The sequence below is a fragment of the Gavialis gangeticus genome, unplaced genomic scaffold (genome assembly GCF_001723915.1).
Source record: "Gavialis gangeticus isolate Ggan-Ray unplaced genomic scaffold, GavGan_comp1, whole genome shotgun sequence".
Taxonomy (NCBI): Eukaryota; Metazoa; Chordata; order Crocodylia; family Gavialidae; genus Gavialis; species Gavialis gangeticus.
In genome coordinates, this window is record NW_017729025.1 from 52,201,689 (window position 1) to 52,208,981 (window position 7,293).

Sequence of the window (7,293 nt, forward strand, 5' to 3'; positions counted from 1 at the left end):
GGGGGGGGGGGGGGGCGATGGACTGCTGCGGGTGAAGGGGAGCAATGGACAGAAAGCAGCAGCGAAGGAATGAAAACAAGGGGAGGGTGAAGGAGGACACGCCTGTCACGTCCCCACCTGCATCAGGGAAATCAGGCACTTCTAACACCCTATTTATATGCAGAGGGGCTGGCTGGCCAGCATCTGCTCAGGGCTTTGACTTTTACAGGCTCTGGTGAGAGTCCCTTTATGCTCCAACCTTTTTTTTTCCCCTGAGACCTCTCCCCCATAAAGAGGATAATGATCCTCACCTCAGCTCCAGCACCTTTTGCATAAAGATCTCAGCGTTTTTATATCCATAATGACCTCTATCTCACAAAGGTCCCCATGGAAAGCAGGGAAATGTTGTTATTTTCATAGTGCAAGAGGGAAACTGAGGTGCAGAGAGGAGAAGGAGCCTGTGCCCTCTCTCCATGCCCTGACCCATCCCACTCCTCTAGCCTGGATTTCAAAAGCCAGGACTCCTGAGCTTATAGTCCTGTTTATCTAATCCATGGATGTTATTCCACAAAAAACAGAAAATCAGAAGGCCTGCTACTAGCCTGGCCATTCACACAATCTCTCTAAATCAATACCAGAACCCAGAAATGCTAGTTCTCTGTTCCTTGCTCATTTGGTTGTGAACAAGACTATAACATTCGGATACAGTCTTGATTCTAATAAAAGTACTTCCAGTCTGCATAAACTTGGAGTCTACAAAGAGGTATACATGGTTTTAAAGCCCTGCATTTTCCCAACATCTGTGGCGACCTTAGGAAAGCTACCAGAGAAGGTGAAGAAATAGAATTCAAATCCCTGAGGTCCTGTAACACTTTGGATATTCCCAAGTTACAATGACTGGCATCTCTGTGCTATCTTCTAAGTCTGGAGAGGTGTGGCAATAACATCTTGGTAAAGCAGTGCATTTTATTCCAGGGCCCCAGTGATCTGTTTTTCCAAACATACAGGCACGCAAATCAGGACATCAGGCATTCCCCCTCCCTCCAGCATATTTGAGAAGTAACTAGGGACAACGGAAGCTCAGCAGGAAACTCACAGTCATGACTATAACATCCTGAAAGCAATTCCAGTGATCCTATAGTTCTCTAGCCCTGGGGAAAGAGGAAGGAACAAGTTCTCTTGCAAGACCCTAACCTTGAATGAAGCCCATTTTTGACAGCTTGACATCAAGTGTCAGCCAGTGCCAGCTGCACTTGTCTGGTATATGTTATTTCTGATTAGAGGTAAAGTTGTCCTCAGGGTTCCTACTTCTGGAAGGTGAATTTAACATGCAGAGGTGATACCAGTCCTAAAGCAACCTGCAGCTGCTCAGAAAGCATCTCTTCTGAGTGCTTCTTGCTTCCATTTGTCCTGAATTCTGATTTTCTCCTAGATCCTGGACATCAAAAATGAAGCTCAGAATTCAAACCACCTTCTTACCTGTTCTTACCTTCCAAATTTCCTGTATCATAGCATTCAAGAGGGCTGTAGAGTACCAATTTCTGTAGCCTCAAGCTAAAGAAGTCTTCACAAATTTCATCATGGACTGCCTTTTTAAAGAGGTGCTGTGGACACCTCCCTAGAGAGTGCAGTTGCCCAGACGCAATCTCCCTTTCCTTGCAGTTGAGTGCCCCAGTTTCTGTTCCATTAGCCTCTGGACATTGTCCCTGCTGGCAGCTACAGCAACTCCTTGCACGGAAAAGTAACATTAAAGAAGCATTTGAGTATTTCTCAGTATTTGAATTACTGGGGAGTTAAAGGGGGCTGACCCCCCCCAGAAGAGATGAGAGCCCCCTGTAAGATTTGATAATCATAATCTGGAGGTCTCTGATTTTATTAAGGCATCGTGATGGGTAGCCCAATTTTTTTTTTTTTACAGATCACCCCAAGAGTCAAAGTGTAATTTGAACCCTGTCTCCTTTGAGGTTGGCTGGGCTGTCTTCAGAGTCCATTCTAAGTTTGAAATTGGCCCTTCACTTGTCAGTTCTATCCATCAAGGCTCTCTCTAACCTCTTTTCTGTCTGTGCCCGTCTCTGCCACTTCTCTTCTGCTACCCACCTCTTACCTGTACCTCCAAGGAGCCTTCAGCATCCAGTAGTAGATCTCCAAAGTGATTATAGACAAAGTGAAGATGCCAAAAGGCAATGGATTTTCACTGCTGTTTTAATTACTGTGTTATATATCAGTCTCTGCTACAGATCTAGTAACAAATCCATATATTATATAAGACCACCTATTTCAGCAAGCTGCAGTCTACATTACTGAATCTGACCAAGGGCCCAAAAAGTGACTAATGCCTGTTGCTTTGAAGGAATGATGATGTCTGCCCCTCAAATGGTACAAGGCAATTGTAGGAGGAAAGGAAAAATCCTTCCTGATCCCAGCTAGCAATCCATTTGTGCTCCAGAACAGGCGGGTTAATTGGTCTTGACACTTTGTCTTAGTTTCCACAGCTTCAAATGTTACTAATGGATGTAAAATGGTTCAGTCATTTAAAATGACCTAATGTGCTCTTGTCTCAGGGATCTGCTGCAGCAGCGAGTGCTAGCAGTTGACTACACTGCAGTATTTCTTTTCATCTAACTTCAAATTTGCTGCCTTCCCTGTTCTGCCTGTTGTTCCCTGCTCTGTGTTAAAAATAAAGAATATGATCAGCTTCTGCAATGGCCTTCATTATAGTAATACCCCAGTCAAGTCCCCTGTTGGTTCAGGGATCATGGATCCTACCTGGCAATTTTCTCAATTGTAGAGAAATGCCTGCTCATCTTGGCACTCCCAGCTATTGTGTAGTCTCATTGTTGGGCCTTCTGATATGGTCTGACTGAGAAAACCATCCCCAAACTAGCATCAGGACAAGTATGTGGACTCAACTTGTATTACATAGTGGTACTAACCTTTCCAGGCTGCGGGCCAGATGAGTTGAGTTTGGTCTGTGGGTCTGATACAGCATGGGGTTGGCATGCAAGCACGACCTGGTGCATGGCACCAGTTCCGTGTGCCGGATCAGGCCTGCAGCCCTGGTCCGATGCATGCCAGATGAGGCCTACCACCCTAGGCCTGGCCCTGAACCTGTGTACACTGGATTGGGCCTGCTGCCTTAGCCTGGCACACTGACCAGATCCAGCACACAGGGCCATGTCATCTGGTCTCAGGGCTTGGAAATTTGATGATGGGGAAGCAGTGGTAGCATTATTTGCTACATCTCCCCTACTGCCAAATTTCCAGACCTGTGGGGAGCTCTGTGGGCCAGGTGACATTGCTTTACAGGCTGCATCTGGCCCAAGGGCCAGAGGTTAAGTACCACCAGTCTTACACATTAGGTCTTTCTCATCTCTGAAATGTGCTGTCGTTCTCAGGGCTTCTTCCATCTATGTTACAGTTCTCCAACTCCCTCTCAATACATATTTTTCTTGCTGACCAGCAGTTCCTTCCAAATTCCTAACAGTCCTTTGTAGAAACAAATTCTGCCTGCATTGCTTATATGCTAATCCTCTCTTTTAGCTTCCCTCCACAATCACAACCTCTTGCTTTTGAATGAGTAACTATCTCAAACAGCATATTGGGCACCAGGCTGCCCTCTGCCTTCTAGGATCCTGCTGTTCTCTAAGTGTACCCAAGTTCAGAGTCTCTTGACCAGAAGTCCTCTTAGCAAGCTAAGGGGAGGTTGCACAAAGGGGAAATAACAACTGCTTTAGATTAATTTAAAAACATAAAGAGTCTTAAGGAACATTCTGGTTTGATGGTTTGAAAACAACAGATTTGAGTCCAATGTTCCAGAGAAACCAACAAGAAGGAAATTTACAGTGGAAGTAATTGAGTGGATTTTGTTATACTATTAGTATTGGTCAGTAAAATATCATGACATGAATAAAGAGGAAAGGGGTTTGGCATTCACTGGGGTCTGAAACAAGAAAGGAGAAAGAAGGGCATCAATTAGCACTACAATGCTATGGCAAGCAACTGGAGTGAGGGTCAGTCCAGGAAGTTTCTCTCTGGACTTGCGATGTACATACAGTATAAAGTTATGTATGTCTCTGTCCTGCTCATCTGTCCCATCCAGACTGAGACCAGATCTCAGAACAAGGTTTAGCGCAACAAAATTTGCCAATACACTCCCTTGAAAAAGGAAAAAAAATGAGACAGCCATGATGCAAAGTAAAATCTGAGCAATGGCTGTCTTGAGCAGCTGGTATTTATTCTGCAACAGTTTTAAAGCAAAGTGTTGATTTGTAACACTCTAGGAAGGCTCTGTGGTGAGCGTTCCAGCAGAGAAAACTAGTACTTGGAATTTCTGAGTTTCTGGGTAGGGGAAAAAAGACAAAGAAAAAAAGGATCTACCTTTTGTCTTCTCTCTCTGTCGCTCTCTCTCATTCCCTGCCCTCTTTTTGGAAACTTAAGATGCCATCATCTTCCTTCCCTCATCCTGCTATCTTCAGCCAATCTCTGAATATATATATTTCATGCTAAGGTTGAATCAGAAGAATGCACATATGCTGGATGAGGAGATGGATCTATGTATCTGAATCCATGTTCCTTGTGCAAACAAAACTCCCACTAACTTCAGCGGAAACTCTGGTTGATTAATACATGGACAATCTGAGTCTTTATCAAAAACAAGTTAAACACACGTGGTCAGTTGTACCCGGTTGTTTTAAAATTATTATTAACCTTGCTTTTCTCTAATGCTTTCTGTCTGAGACTCTCAAGGTGCTTTCCAAATACCGGAAAGACCCCTAAGCCCTGCCTCCAGGAGTGTCAGTACTGTTACCCCCATTTTACATGTGGGGAAATTGAGGCAGAAATCAAAAAGAAGCTGAGACCATTTTCAATTGTTCACATCTGAAAGCATGTGAGAACTTTTGCATTCATCTGTATAACTTACACATACAAAAGGCACAGAGGAATTGGGGATATGACATTGCACAAACTTGTACAAAGATGTAACCTGGACTTGCCTATATGTGATCCCTGGCTTAGTGGGTGTGATCCCATCTCCCTCTAGTGGCTAGCTTCAGCAACTAAAATAGCCTGTTATTTTAACAGTTCTTTCTTGAGCTCCTCTTTAAAGCTAGTGGTAGGTTCTTGGTGATGGCAGCCCTGGTCTGCTCCCTGGTGATGACTGTGCGGTCTGTATGCAGCAGCATATGTTTTTAACAAACCTACATGAGACGTTTCATATGAAAAAAAAAAAAAAAAAAAAAAAAAAAAAAAAAAAAAAAAAAAATCAACCCTGAATTTCCGATGTGCTCCAGGGGAGCACTCGCAGTCACACAGCACTTCAGAGACTCATAGCCAAGGGTCAAAATCTTGTGAAAGGTTCAGCAACCACAACTGGAGCTAGCTTTTCAAAAGAGCTCAGAATCACTTCCCTTTAAAGACCAGAGGTGTCCAGATTTTCTGAGATCAATGGTCTGTTTGCTGGGCACCTCTGAAGGCTTGCTCGAAGTCAGCAAACAAGTCTGTGGCAGAGCTGGGAACAGATCATATCTGTCCCAGTCTCATGCCCAGACCACAGAAGCACGTGTCCTCCATCCTATGTATTCTGAAAAGGGAACTGACACTGTCTGGAGTGCCAAAGCACTGTCATGAAGAGGCAAGCAGTGAAGTGAGCCCATGTAACACAACAGAATGTATTACCATAATTCCTAATTATGACTGTTTAAAGGCTCCATAAGAGGAAGAATAATTATGTTTAACAGGCAGAGTGATAAAGATGAGAGATTAGTAAATTCTCCAACCCCCCTTTAAGATTGCTGCGAGATCCTCCCAATTTTCCTAGCTATTCAGAAGCCTGTCAAGGGAGTTTATTCTACAAAGGTCAAGGACTTGGTTCCACCTGCCCCAGGGATCTCCAAAATTGTGAAAAGCAGTAGAAAAAAAAATACTAGCTCCTTTAAAATGAACTATTGGGGTCTCTTACTCACAGGGCTGTTGACTCTCACATAATTACTATGGGGCACTTTACAGAGGTTTTACTCTATAATAAACAGTGGACACATTGCCAGCTCTCCCAAGGAGCTGCCTGTAGTAGATGTTATAAAATAACCCCTGGCCACAAAGTGGCCGGGGGGCTGATTTGTATTGAGCACATATAGCAACCTCTGGGGATGAGACTGACATGGGACACACTTCACATGGTAACTTTCTCATGTAGTGAAGTTACTATGTCCTTTCAAGCAGTAACTTTATCTTGGATTGAAGTAATTTACTCTGTGTGGCTGAGATATGCGTCTGCTGTTTTTCCTACAGAGTAAAAATCACTTCAGCTGCAGTGGGTGTGCAGGAAGACTGAAGCTGTGTAGCTGATCTGCAAAAAGCTCACAGCAGTGCATATGGGTAGCATTGTCTTCTATGTTTGAAGAGGAATAGAGAGGCTGCTGGACCTGCGTGCGGGCTCAATTTGGAGTGGTGCTGAAGGCAATTAGCTTCTCGAAGGGTCACAATCCAAAAGTCAATCTTCAAATGAAGGGCACCCCTTGTGATTTTTTTTGTAGGCTTTTCTAGAACCCCATTGGCTCATTATGCAGGACAAAAACATCCAGGAGATCACATGAATGGAACCTGTGCTGGCAAGAACAGAGCCCCTGACCAGTGCAGCTTGTAATCTTTAGTTGTTAGTAGAGGTGCACTGATACATCGGTCCCATATCAGATCGGCACCAATATAGGGAAAATTGACAGTATCGGCAATCAGCTTTTTTGGCCTGATGTGGCTGATAAATACCCTGTGTACGTGCGCAGCCACAACATACGTGTGGCCAGGAGCGTAGCCCAGCGGCATGGAAACAGCATCTGCCTGGTAAGTCTGTTGTGGGGGAAGGGGTTGGGGGAGAAAAGAGGGGGCAGATCGAGACCTCTGTGGTGAGGGGGAGGGGCTGGGGCTGGGGCAGGCGCTGCATAGCCAAGGCAGGACATGGGATGTTGCTGCGAGTGGCTTGTCCAGGAGGCACGGGGAGAGGGCATGGCTCCCGTCGCTGCATGCACCCCGGGAGGGGTGTGGCCCCAGATCAACTCAGGGTGAGGGTGGGCTGCCACTGTGGGCTGGGCTGGGCTGTGCTCAGGGCAGGGAGCAGCAGCGCTGGAAGGGGACTATGGCGAATTTTGGGTGGCTGCAGCCCCCCTGTAGCCCCGCCCCCAGAGTCACCACCATTGCCATAGGGCAGCTTTGCTACGGCACTGTGCTTTAGTACTTCCTTTTGGGAGGTTACTGCACTACACGTGCTACGCATAGTTAGATTTTGCCACTATGATGACATAACTGCCGATCACATGTAGA

The 7,293-nt window shown here is 45.3% G+C and overlaps 1 protein-coding gene across 9 annotated transcripts in view; it reads right to left on the reverse strand.

The window, feature by feature from the left end:
- The window catches only part of NRXN3 (neurexin 3), a 1,732,637-nt gene that overhangs the window by 1,258,511 nt on the left and 466,833 nt on the right, over positions 1–7,293 (reverse strand). The gene's annotated exons all lie outside the window — the stretch shown is intronic.